Here is a 12598-nt window from a genome sequence, read left to right on the forward strand (position 1 = left end):
TATATTAAATCATTAATATATATTAAAATAAATTATAATTTAAATAATTCAATTAGTTTATAATAATTTGTTACATAAAAAAAACTTTATTAACCCTTTAACGCATATGGGACACCGGTGTCCCTTATATAAGTATTTTTTTTTCCCTGACACGCTAACCGCAAGCAAAAATTTATTTTGGTATTTTTTTTTATTATATTAAAAAACAGTCTAATAAATTCTAAAAAAAATCTGTTAGATTATCGGAATCGTATTTGTACTAAAATATAAAATCCGGAAAAAAAGTAGCTTGAAATATTTTTTTAAATTCCTATTCAAAAATTTATCAGTAATTGATTTTGCAAATTACTGATACATTGTAAATGTATCAGTAATTGAAAATGTACATTGAAAATTAAAGAAATTTCAATGAGGAGTAACTATATCTCTTAGAGCTAATAACTGAAAAATTATTGCAAGAAAGTGAACCGCGTTTTACTTTTAACGCAGAAAAAGATGATGGTGTATTGTGCTGTACTTCATAACTATAAATTATTTAAGCGTTAAATATAATATTTTACTCCTAGTTTTACCTAAATTAATACAAAATAATGATAAAAATATGAAAATATGTTAATAATTATTCTGCGTCATAGAGTTGAAGAATCAGACTGAAGCCTTGAATGCACGTCATAATTTAAATAACTGTAGGGCGTCTTAGTTTAATGCAAGTGAAGAGTTTGCGAAGTGGGGGCCCCACCCGCAAAATGATTGATGTCAGGGGTTCCTTAACGATTACCTCCCCCCCCCCTAAAAAGGAAGAAAAAGAGAATATTAAGCACTTCAACTCAAATGATGCTTGAACTTGTGAATTTTTATTAAAGCTAACACAATCTTTCTCCTCACTAAAATAGAGTAATCAGTAATAATCATTTCTGTTTAATATTATTACTTTTAATAGATCTATATCTTTAAAAAAGTTTTTTTTAGTTAGAAAAAAATCGAAATGATGATTTTTTAATAGATTTTTTTCTATTTATTTATTTATTGCTTTTTCTATTCAAATCTTGACTCGCTTCATCCTAAAACTTTTTAAGTTCCTTTTGGTCAAGGTCAAGAGATTTAAAATTTTCTGGAAAGATGAAAGAAATACTACTCAAATGATGCTTGAACTTGTGAATTTTTATTAAAACAAAAATAATCTTTCTCCGTACTAAAATAGAGTAAGCAGTAATAATTTATTTCTGTTTAATATTATTACTTTTAATAAATCTATATCTTTAGAAAAAATTTGTAAAATTCGAAAAAAAAACCGAAAAGATAATTTTTTAATCGATTTTTTATATTAATTATTACTATTGTTTTTTCTTTTCAAATCTTGACTCGCTTCGGCCTGAAATTCTCCATGTTCCTTTTGGTCAAGGTCAAGAAATTTAAAACTTTCGGGAGAGAAAAAGAGATACTAGATAACTTGACGAGGGATAGACTTTGTTGACTTGTCCAATGTGTTTCTCGAAATTTATGACCCACTGTGAAACCACTTCAAAGAGATTTGATCCAATTTCAATGTTGTTATGGTCAAACTTGAAAGGAAAAAGGGCTGCAATCTTTCGATTTTTCGCACTGGTATACTTTTAGTACTCGTATAATAACAGGGGTGTCTTCCTTCTTTTGAAAGACCACCCAGAGTGTTTTTTTTTTCTACTTCTTCTTCGGAAAACAAACAACTTTTTTCATACCATCCCATAATGTAATTCTCTTCGAACTTTAAATGAATAAAAAGGTTAACTTTTGAGTATAAGGTATTTTTACGTGCATGAAACTAGTTTTTCTACGTTTTGGTTTTTATTTACAAAGATTGATAATTCATGAATTTAAAAAAAAAAAAAATGGAAATGGTTTAGCTTAAAGTTAAATAAGAATTCAATTGTTACAATACAAAATGAAAACCGCCATTTCATTTCGAAAACTATTAACTCCTTGCTGCTGTAGATCTAGTCACTGATATTAAATCAGTTATAAATTATGCAGGGTGAGACTGATTTAGTCCAGCGGTTATCAATTTTTTTCTGCTATGGAAGCCTAAATGATCAATTATCGTTTGGCGAGACCCCGGAATTATTAAAAAAAAAGTTCTCCAGCAACTGGGAATAAACTAACCATAAAAAAAGTCCCAATAATTTTAAAAATATATAATTAAGAATAAAATATTTAATATTATGAATTTGTTTTTGGAGAATGCTTATGCTGAAAATGAATAAAATAAGCTGAATTATTGTTTTCAAAAAGGAACTGTTTAAACGTTGAAAATAGGTATCAGAGAGACATAATTCTTTATTCTCGAATTTAGTTAATTCATTTTGAATTGAAAAGCTCAATACTTATAGGATTTTTTATAATTGCATATCATTTTCAAAATATATTCAATATATTTTTATTAAAAATTCTTTTTTTAAAGTTTTCTAATTTTTTATATTTGCATTTTATATAAATAAGTTCATTTACAAATGAAATATTAACTATGAATTACGTGGTTGTAAGTTAATATGATTATTACTGCTTTAAAAAAAATCTTAAATTTCAAAACCATTGTAGATTTTTCATGGACCACTAGTGTTCCACAGAGCATTTTTTTCTGCACACCTTGACCGGTTAGCTTTAGATAAATGAAGAAATACAAAATACAGAGACAAGAACAGAATACATACAGAAACAACTGCTCTGTTTAGAAAAAAGAAAGTGTTCTATAAATTTGACGTTGGGTGGTGCAAACCGGTTTAAGTTGCTAATAATAAGTTCCTGATAAAATATTTTTAGGAATCTTTTGAAAAAAGAAAATACTAAAAACATTTTAACGATTTTTTTTTTTAACACAGTTATTGTTGTCGTCAAGGTTCCAAAACACAGTCAGTGAGGGGAAAAACTCCTTTCTCGAAGGTTACCTGATCAAAAAACAAAAAATTTCACAACCATGCTGAGTCAATTTATTGAGGAAATAATTGTTACAAGATCGCCACATGCTGGCTAACGGATGTCCGCACTGTTATTTTGTTCAATGCATTGCTTATTTTTATGTGAATAAAGCGGTAAATTGTTTAAAAAAATAAATAAAATCCTGTAAAAGCAAACTTAAAATGTCATTTATCTTTATTCTTTATGAACCCCAGATTGTGATGTAATTAACCATACTGAAATCGTAAATTTTTATGTTTTGATCCTTAGCATATTTGAAAGGCATATAAACAGTGAAAAAGATAGGAAACGAAAACTTGCTATCATATCATGAAATCAAAAAATAAAAGAAAGAGCTCATAATTCTGTTCATTCCATAAAAGAGATTCAATACCACAAAGAGTGCTATATCAGTGGTTCCCAAATGGTGTTCCGCGGAACCCTAGTATTCCGGGTAAGTCTCACGTTCCAAGCGAAAGGATTCTTTTTTAACCACTTTTTTTTAAAAAATATGCAATTAAATTTAAATCCAATTAATTATTTAGCTATAATTTTCTTTATTTTTATTATTGTAAAGAAAGAAAAGCGAAGTTAAAATAAAAGTTTCTTCTAACAACAATATAATGAATGAATAATGAGAAGTAAAAGCATTTATGTAAAATTGTATTTGTATTTCGCATCGAATAAAATAACCTAAGTTAACCATGAAAATGTATGTTTCTCTGATAACCATTTTCAGTGTCAATTTTCGTCCTTTTTCAGTTTTACTTTGACGGAAACCACATTTCAACTCATTGATTTTCCATCTAAGCTTACTAAGCGGTGGCTAAGGGAATAGAGTGCTCACCTCATAATGAAAGGAAGCAAGGCTCGAATCCGAGGTTTTTTTCCTGATGTCATTGAACAGCCGTATAAACCTGATGAATATTCAGTTATATTGCCCTGTAATTTTGAACCTAATCTGAAAGACAAGCGAACTCTTGTATCAAACCCGCCTTTTAGTACTTTTTGATGCCACTGACTCGCATTTGCTTCACATTAAACAGGAAACTATCAAATCCTTCCATGATTAGCCCGACGCCAAGAGCAGTCTAACACATAATCCGCCTATCACTGGTTTTTTTTTTCAAGCTCTATTGAGTAGGGAGCAATATTTGGATCTATCAGAATTTGCTAACTTCCATTTTACTACCTTAAGTTAATCAATGTAAGCTATAAGCTAATTCTTTCACCTTGATATCTTCCGGTTTTATATTTTGAATGCTTCCAGAATTTTCTAGATGTAAACGAAATGTCCCTTAAGAAAAATTCCAGTAAATTCTATCCAGAAATTTCTTTAGTTTATCTATATATAGAAGAGTGGCTTGTTTTTAAAGGAAAGTTGCTATTCTCAGCGAATGCGATTTTTATGCTCAAGTAACAAAAAATAAATAAATAAATAAAGAAGATTGAAAAAAAAATATCAATGTCATTTTGCGGTTGATTTTCTTCATTTTGTGAATCCAGTCTCTCTTCAATTGCCATTGTTTTATAATTTAAAAAAGGCCCCTTTAATTAAGCCCCAAAATAGGCGAGAGAGAAAAAATCCCATGCCTCCAGAAAAAGTAGCTACACTCTTATTCTGACTTCTTTTTTTCTCTAATCAAGGGTAAAAAAGTGGGCTGATTTATGTTCCTTCTATTGAACAAGAGTTAGTGTTAAATATATTTGAAGAACCAAAGAGTGTCTCCAGTTCACATCAAAAGTAATTTTGTTTGACAGCAACCAGTGAGGTTGTTCGTAATTACACCAGAATCTATGGAATTGTTAAAGTTTTGTTACAAGTTAATGGAAGTTGAAGCATATCAGGAGGGAACTTAATTAGGGTTAGATTTTTTGTTAAGGAACTGCTTAAGGAGGATCAAATCCACGAACTTAATGTGTAAACGCCTAGTTTTGAAGCTAATGGAGATAGTCTGTTTCAGGTCAAAGTTCTGCTCTATTCTGTTATTTTTAACAACCTTCTCAACATATTTTTTGATCTTTAACACTAGATTGCCCAAGGAAGTCATTTGGACTGCTTTTAATTTCATTTGGAAAAACAATGATGTATATAATGACACAATTTCTTAGAATTTTGTGACTTTTTTAATTATTTTTATTGTTGATATTTACTAATAACTTGTTATATAACTGAAAATAATATCAAAAATATTAAAAATTGATTTTAAACAAATTTCTTTTTATATTAGTTATTCTTTCACAATGCAGTCATTTTGACTGCTTTTGGGCAATATAGGTATTTCTAGTGTTAATAAATTATCTAAGCAGAAAAATAAATGAAACTAATATGAACTGTGTGGTTAAGTCCGATATTGTTTCTGTCAGAGCTTCCTTTTAATTTAGTATATTATGTTTTTCTGCAACCCTTTGAAGCACAATTTTTATTAAACATATTTTTCATACTTCTGTATTTATTTAGGTCAAAATAAATGAAAAATATCACAGTTAACATTTTAGTAATTTATGACTATGAAATACAGCATGAAACGCAGACGTCTTTTTCTGCGTTAAAGGTAACACGGCTGACTTCCAAACAATAATTTTTCAAATTAACACTTATTTGCAGTGTTTTGATTCGATTATTATAAAAACGATTATTCATCATTTGAATTTCTTTACTTTACAAACTTAATTATTGATACACTTTTGAATATGAATAAAAAAAAACTACTTTTTATGGATTTTATTTTTAGTACAAATATAATTCTGATATTCTAACTAATTTTTTAATAAAATTTTGACAGTTTTTTATAATTAAAAAATATCAAAACCTATTTTTGCTTGTAGTTAAAGCGTCAGAAAAAAATATATAAAAGGGACACCGATCTCCCATCTGCTTCAAAGGGTATAAAACTGATCTTTTTCCTTCATAACATAATTCTTATCGATAACATAAAACTGACTTTCCCTGACAGTAATTTTCACCATAACAATTGTTTTCAGCTGCAAACGAAAATACTTTTAATCATAAAATTAATATTTATAATAAATATTAATTTTATAAAATTAATAATACTTATAATTAATTAATATTTAAAATTAATATTTATCTTGAAGAAAAAGGGTACTTTCCAATATAAAACCGATATCTTTTACAATAAAAAAAATCTTTCAACATTGAATTTCCACAATCAAAAAGATATATGTTCCATTCAAATGAATACCTAAAACAAAGATATTTTTTTAAAAAATCTTTTACGTAGGATAAACAACAAATGTGCTGAGAAATTTTGTCAATATTACGTCGTACGTTTGTTACATGTGACCTTCTACGTTAAGAATAATAATACTAAAACAGCTATATTAAATAAATAATGGCAAGAAACTGAAGTGGTAAGGAATTATTCGATTATAAACTTTATTCGATTCAAAAATATACAAATTAGAAATAACGGTCATTTTTCAAGCGCTTAGAAACAACCCCCATTTTCAAGCCTTGCCAAGAAGAAGAGACAAAAGTGATTTGAAATATAAAACGTAAAGTTGCCAACAAAAAAAGGAAAAATAGAGGTGAGAAACAAAACTGGAAAAACCACAGTAGCCGAGAGAGAGAAAAAAAAGAGAAAAATCAGAACCTCTCGATCATTGTGGTTTTCTATTTCTGTTTTTCATTTTTTTTTTTTCGGGCTCGGTTGCTGTGGCTTTTCTAATTATGTTTCTCACCGTTATTCTTCCCCTGTTCATCGGCAACTATACGTTTTAAATTTCAAGTCACTTTTGGTTCTTCTTTTAACACATCTGGCAAATTTTAAAAATGGGTTCCTGTTTTTGAGAGCTTGAAACATGTCGACTGTTATTTCCAATTTGAATTTTTTTGTTTTTAAAGCGAATGAAGTTTTTAATATATATATTCTTTCTTAAAGTTTTTGCCCAAAATATTGTTAACACCTAGTATATCAATAAATGACACAACGCAAATTAAAAGGAACATAGTTTTTAATAGTCGGCATAATTATAACACTTCTAACAAAGAGAATTCATTAAAAAAAATCTCTTGAACCAGTCAATTTATGCTTGCACCAGATAACACTAAACCGGAATTTAGCGTCAGGCAACAGTCATATCATAAAGGAAAATCAAGTTCAACTTCCCTTCATCAGGAGTTCCATCAAGTTCTCATTTCGTCACGACGTGCACACCACAGATACCTTGATCAAGTTGAGAAGCGTGAAAAAAAGCGGAAAATAAAGAATCACCGCACCATGTTCGAAGTATGTGCGCTAGAGTCACGCATGTGCATGTGCTAGAAAACATCAGAAGGAAGATGGCATGTGTAATACTCATATAATAACGAGGGCAATATTAAAGATAAATATCACTGCTAAGCCTTGTTTCTTTTCTGAATTGTTCTTTCAGAAGTTCAGGGCCACGATTTTTGTGTGCTGCTTACAGTCATCAGTTGCGTATGAGCATGGCGTGATCCTGTTTTCGTGATGACGTCACTAGAGAAACGTGAAGAGAGCAATGGGTTTACATAGGTGGATATCTCCCATGGTGGCTTCTGGAATGAAAAGAAACAAAAATTACGTTTTAAACCTTTTTAACAAACCAAATGAAGAAAAGTCATAGTTTGTGGTATAATATGAAAATAAAGCTAGTAAACATTAATAAAACACAAATCAAGATATATACGATATTATATGAGTTTTTTTTAATAATATTATTATTAAGTATGTTGTTTTTGAGGATTAACTGTTCAGATTGTTCAGCTTTATTTTAACTATTGATAGTTAAATATGTTTAGTATGTTAAGTATGAATTTTAACAGAACTCCCAACTTCTACTTTTAGCAGAATTTATTTCCCGAAATGTTTAAAAATATTTAAAAAAAATGTATGTAATAATCTCCGATTTTTGAATACTTATTATCTACACTACGAATAATAGTATTATAGTCAGTAACATTTCCAGAAAGCACAATTTTTTTCTACTGCGGAACCCTAAATGATCAAGCTTCCTTTGGTGGAACCCTGGGATTTAAAGAATAAATTTCATCAGCAATTGTGAATATATTAATTAAAGAAAGACTATTAATTATTTCGAAAATATGTAATGATCTAAATTTTAATAATTATTTTGAAAATATTTAGTGAATGAGTGAAGAATGAAATTTTTTCATTGCATCGCATTATCGATATTAGTCTTTAAATTGGTTTAAAGGTCAGACAGTTGAATTCACACTTCTGGAGTCGAGTTCTTAATTTGATTTTAATTCATGCTTTAGCTGAAAATAAATGAGCTGTATTATGGTTTAAATTTACATAAAAACGCAAAAGGAAGAAAATAAAGGTTGAGAATGGTTATCAGAGAAATATACTTCTTCTCTGTTCAATATGGGTATTTTTATTCGATTTGAAATACTAATGGAATTTTTTATAAATGAATATTCATTTAATATATTGTTATTAGAAAAAAAAACATTCTTTTAAAATTACTTTTTTCTTAAGCATTTCATTTAAATAATTTCATAAAAATAACAGAAATATTAAATAAATAACGGATTATTAATTGGATTAGATTTAATAACAGGTTTCGTAAAACATTTCTATTAAAAAAAAATTCCTCACTCTCGGAACCCCTTTAACTCTTTCGCGGAACCCTACAGTTCCACAATACACCATTTGAGAACCGCTGCTTTAGATCTTTGTTGTTGAATAGAGATTGCTAAAACACGGTGAACATTTAAAAGCAAATTGTTTCACATTTTTAATGATTCGCAAGATTTTTGAAATTTGTGCTGCTAGATTAGAGACACTGTGTCAGAAAGAGTTAAGAAATTCGTCATATAAGTAGCAATAAAAAATGGACTAAATTATTTTATAATAACAGGATTTTTAAAACGTGCTTTAAAAACCGTGTAAAAAGTGCCTAATTTTAGCAGAACATTTTCCACAAATATCTATAGATGTAAAAAAAAATGTCCTCTTTAGCCGCTTTTGATTTTTGAATACATCTAACTCCCACACTGCATAATAATAGTATTATTGTCTTTAAAGAATTCTTCAACTGCGTCGCAATAAAAAAATGGTCAAAATAGTGTTTTCGTAATATGAAGATAAGCAATATAATTTTGACCTTGACCCATCACGAAAACTCAAATTCCAGGCTGAAGGTCGAATAGATGGAATATCAGACAGGTGTTTTCCTCTTCAATACATTGTCTTTTCTACGAACATCAAAGGAAATGATTCTTCATAGAGTGTTTAATAGAGCATTTATCCGAGTCTGTAAGATCACGCAACGTATGCAACACGAGACGCAAAAATTATGGTATGTATGATCAAATAGATAAAGTCATTGAACAATCAAGGTAAAGCGAGGGAAATCTTTCATGACAAAATTGATACGGTATGGACAATAAAATAATTATTTTTGCTTTACGATATTCTTGAAATAATTGATTTTAAATAATCTTTTTGTACATTTTATTTTATTTTGTAACCGTCGTTGAACAGTCGACCAAATTTTCAGTTTACGACTAACAATAACTAGCTTAACCCCGCCCCGCCTCCGTAAGGAGACATCCGGGGACACTCCGAAAGTTCGAAGTGCTCACAACAGTTCAATCACATAAGCAAACATATTAAAAATTTTCAAATTAGAGTTTTAACAAATAGGTAGGAAATTTTGAACCCAATCCAAAAAAACAAGGGAACTCCAGTATGAAGTATTGGGGGAAATTTGTCTTCGTGAAGGACTTTCGGATGGAACTAACTTGTATTTGCGTTACATGGGGAGGAAAACCACGAAAATTTCCCACGGTTAGCCTGACAGCAAGGGGACTCTAACCCATGATCTGTCTACCACTGAGGATATTTTACGTCAGCACTGTGGTTGGTGCGAGCCGACTGCGGATTTCGAATCAACCAGCCATTGCCGGGATTCGAACCCGGTTCACCTCATTGGGAGGCGAGCGCTCTATCCTCTGCATAAAGCTGCATGCTGTATGTTCTTCAAGTTTTCAGAACAACAAATATGCAAACAATGAAGTTTCTCACTAAGTCTCCCCCCCCCCCCCAAAANCCCCCCCCCCCCCAAAAAAAAAATCGTAAATAAATAAAAGGGAGCTATCATCAAAACAAAATATGGAAAAGCACTTGGTTTTAAAGCAATAGATTTTTTTCATCGAACTTCTGTTTCATATTTAAAATCTACTGAATTGATTTAGATAAGGTAGAGTACTTTAATTAATATATTTTAAAAGTAGACTTCAATATAGGCCCCAACCCAACATGCGATAATCAATAAGCAACTTTTTTATGAGCCCAATTCCAAAATTTTTTTTAAAGATAAATCAAAGTCCTCTAATAAACAATCTCATTATTAAAGTCAGTCCAAAGGAATGTTAATGACAATGCGGATTAAAAGCTTAGAAAAAACAAGGCGAAATCATCGCCAAAGGTCAAAGCCAACGATAACAATGAAGAGACAACAAACACCGCCAAGAAAGCACTCATTTAAATTTAGTGTACTTCCTGTTTAGTATCTGACAACATCAAAGTCGATCTCAAACTAAGTCAGTAACTAATTAAAGAGAAAAGGATACAAACGCAGCAATTTGACTCTCAAGGGAAGGTTTGGCGAAGAACTGAAATATATGGTGCAATTAAAAATGCAAAAAAAGTTGATGGGACAGCTGGCAATTTCGATGGGACGAGCAATACCATTTTGTCTTGGCAACTGCAAACGTAATGGCAAGATGCCATACACTTGCCTTTGTAAAGAAGACCACCAGGTTTATTTGCAATTACGCAGACCTTTAGTTTTTTTTTTAGTTTCTGTTGGAAAAGTGTTTTGACAGGAAACATATTGGCTTCATTAAAGCGTGAATAACCAGACATTCAACAGAAGTTTTTTAACGCAAGTGTTCCATTTTGATGGAATTGGACTGAGTCTGAATCTTGACAACAAATGATACGGCTTGAAAGAATAATTGTGCGAGAACAATTTGGAAAGAACAGCTGTCATCAGCAAAAATATGGAGGCATTAGAAGTGGAATAAATGCTATATTGCATATTAGAAGACGTAGAAATGTGCTACTAATAAGCACAGTTATTCTGAAAACGAAATTCTTACATTTTCAGTTATTTATGTATAAGTAATTAGCATTTTAATCTCTGAATTAATAATTTTTTAAAGCCTAATTTTTATCCTCGAAAATTTAAATTTACTTACGTAGAATTTTAATTTGAACAGTTCAGCAAACATTTGCGACTTTAAAAAACCATTATTCTGAAAATGGAATTTAATGTAATCCGTAATTTACGTAAAAGGGATAAGCTTTTTTAAAATGAAATTTTAATATACGAACATTTTAACTTATACATTTTCTTGTATAGTTTGAATAAAACAGTAAAAATATCAAAGTCCTAAAGAAATGCTTAATAGTGCATTAGATGGTACAAAAATTTGCTACTATTAAGAACCATTATCCTGAAAATGGAATTTAATGTAATCCGTAATTTACGTAAAAGAGATTAGCTTTTTTTAAAAAAGAATTTTTACTTGTATACGAAGTATTTAATGCTAACGTAAACAGTTTTTATTAACTCAAAAAATTATTTATTTTACATTAACAATTAACACGCAGAACGTCATTTTAGTGTTTTTTATATTGAAGTTTGAAATTTAAGAATATAATCTAAAAAAATTATTACTAAATAAAGCTAACACTAGTGTGTAATATTAAATTAAAAATGTATTAATTTCTTTTGTTTGGCAGGCAATAAGGTGTCAGATACAGTGAGGGTGGAATTACTATATTTACGTTAAGAAGAAATAATAACGACAAAACAGAAGTGATTCAAAATAATTATCAGTAAATGATAACAAATTTAAAATTGGAAGAACAGGAAATATACCAAATAATTATCAATAAATGACAATTGAAAAAAAAAAAGAAAAAAAAATGTACAAAATAATTATAACTAGATGACAACAAATATACAAAGATAGAAGAACAAAAAATATACATAATACTTATTAGTACTTAATTACAACAAATATATACATAAACTGTAAGAAAAAACATTAAAAATAATTAAAACTAAATGACAGCTATAATATATAAATTTAAAAAACGGAAACGATGGAAAATAATTGTCAAAAATATGCAAATAATTATAAAGCAGAAATTATTCAAAATAATTATCAGTAAATGGCAGCAGTTAATCAACGATTGAAAGAATAGAAATTATTCAATTAATTATCCCCAAATTCGAGCTAGATGTCTGCTTTTAAAATTCTTAAAGAGATTTCTAGAATTCTTAGACGAAATTCTAGGATGGTAATAAATTTTCACGTCCATTAACTAATCTATTATGAAAATAGCTAACATTGAATATAGCTGAAATAGCTAGCAAATGAAAATAGCTAGTATTTAAATTTTACAACTACACTGTATATTTAATAAATAATATAAAAATTAATGATTTAGATTAAAAGCTTACATACAATTTACAGAAAAACTGCAAAAATACAGAGTTCATCTAAAATTTCCCAGTTGTGAAAAGAAAAAAAAACATAAAAAAATTTATTTCTCAGATGTTCTACAACGCACATTTTAATAATAATAATAATAATAATAAAGGACTTGCAAGCAATTATTTATAAATCAATTTCATG

General features: G+C 29.0%; 1 protein-coding gene across 2 annotated transcripts in view; it reads right to left on the reverse strand.

The window, feature by feature from the left end:
• Positions 1-6891: 6891 nt before the first annotated feature.
• The window catches only part of LOC107451426 (uncharacterized), a 66033-nt gene continuing 60326 nt past the window's right edge, over positions 6892-12598 (reverse strand). For both annotated transcript variants that reach the window (XR_006225273.2, XM_043043376.2), the window contains one exon: positions 6892-7474. The gene's annotated coding sequence lies outside the window, so the exon portion shown is untranslated. The remainder of the gene's footprint in view (positions 7475-12598) is intronic.

Source organism: Parasteatoda tepidariorum, chromosome 8 (assembly GCF_043381705.1).
Source record: "Parasteatoda tepidariorum isolate YZ-2023 chromosome 8, CAS_Ptep_4.0, whole genome shotgun sequence".
Taxonomy (NCBI): domain Eukaryota; kingdom Metazoa; phylum Arthropoda; class Arachnida; order Araneae; family Theridiidae; genus Parasteatoda; species Parasteatoda tepidariorum.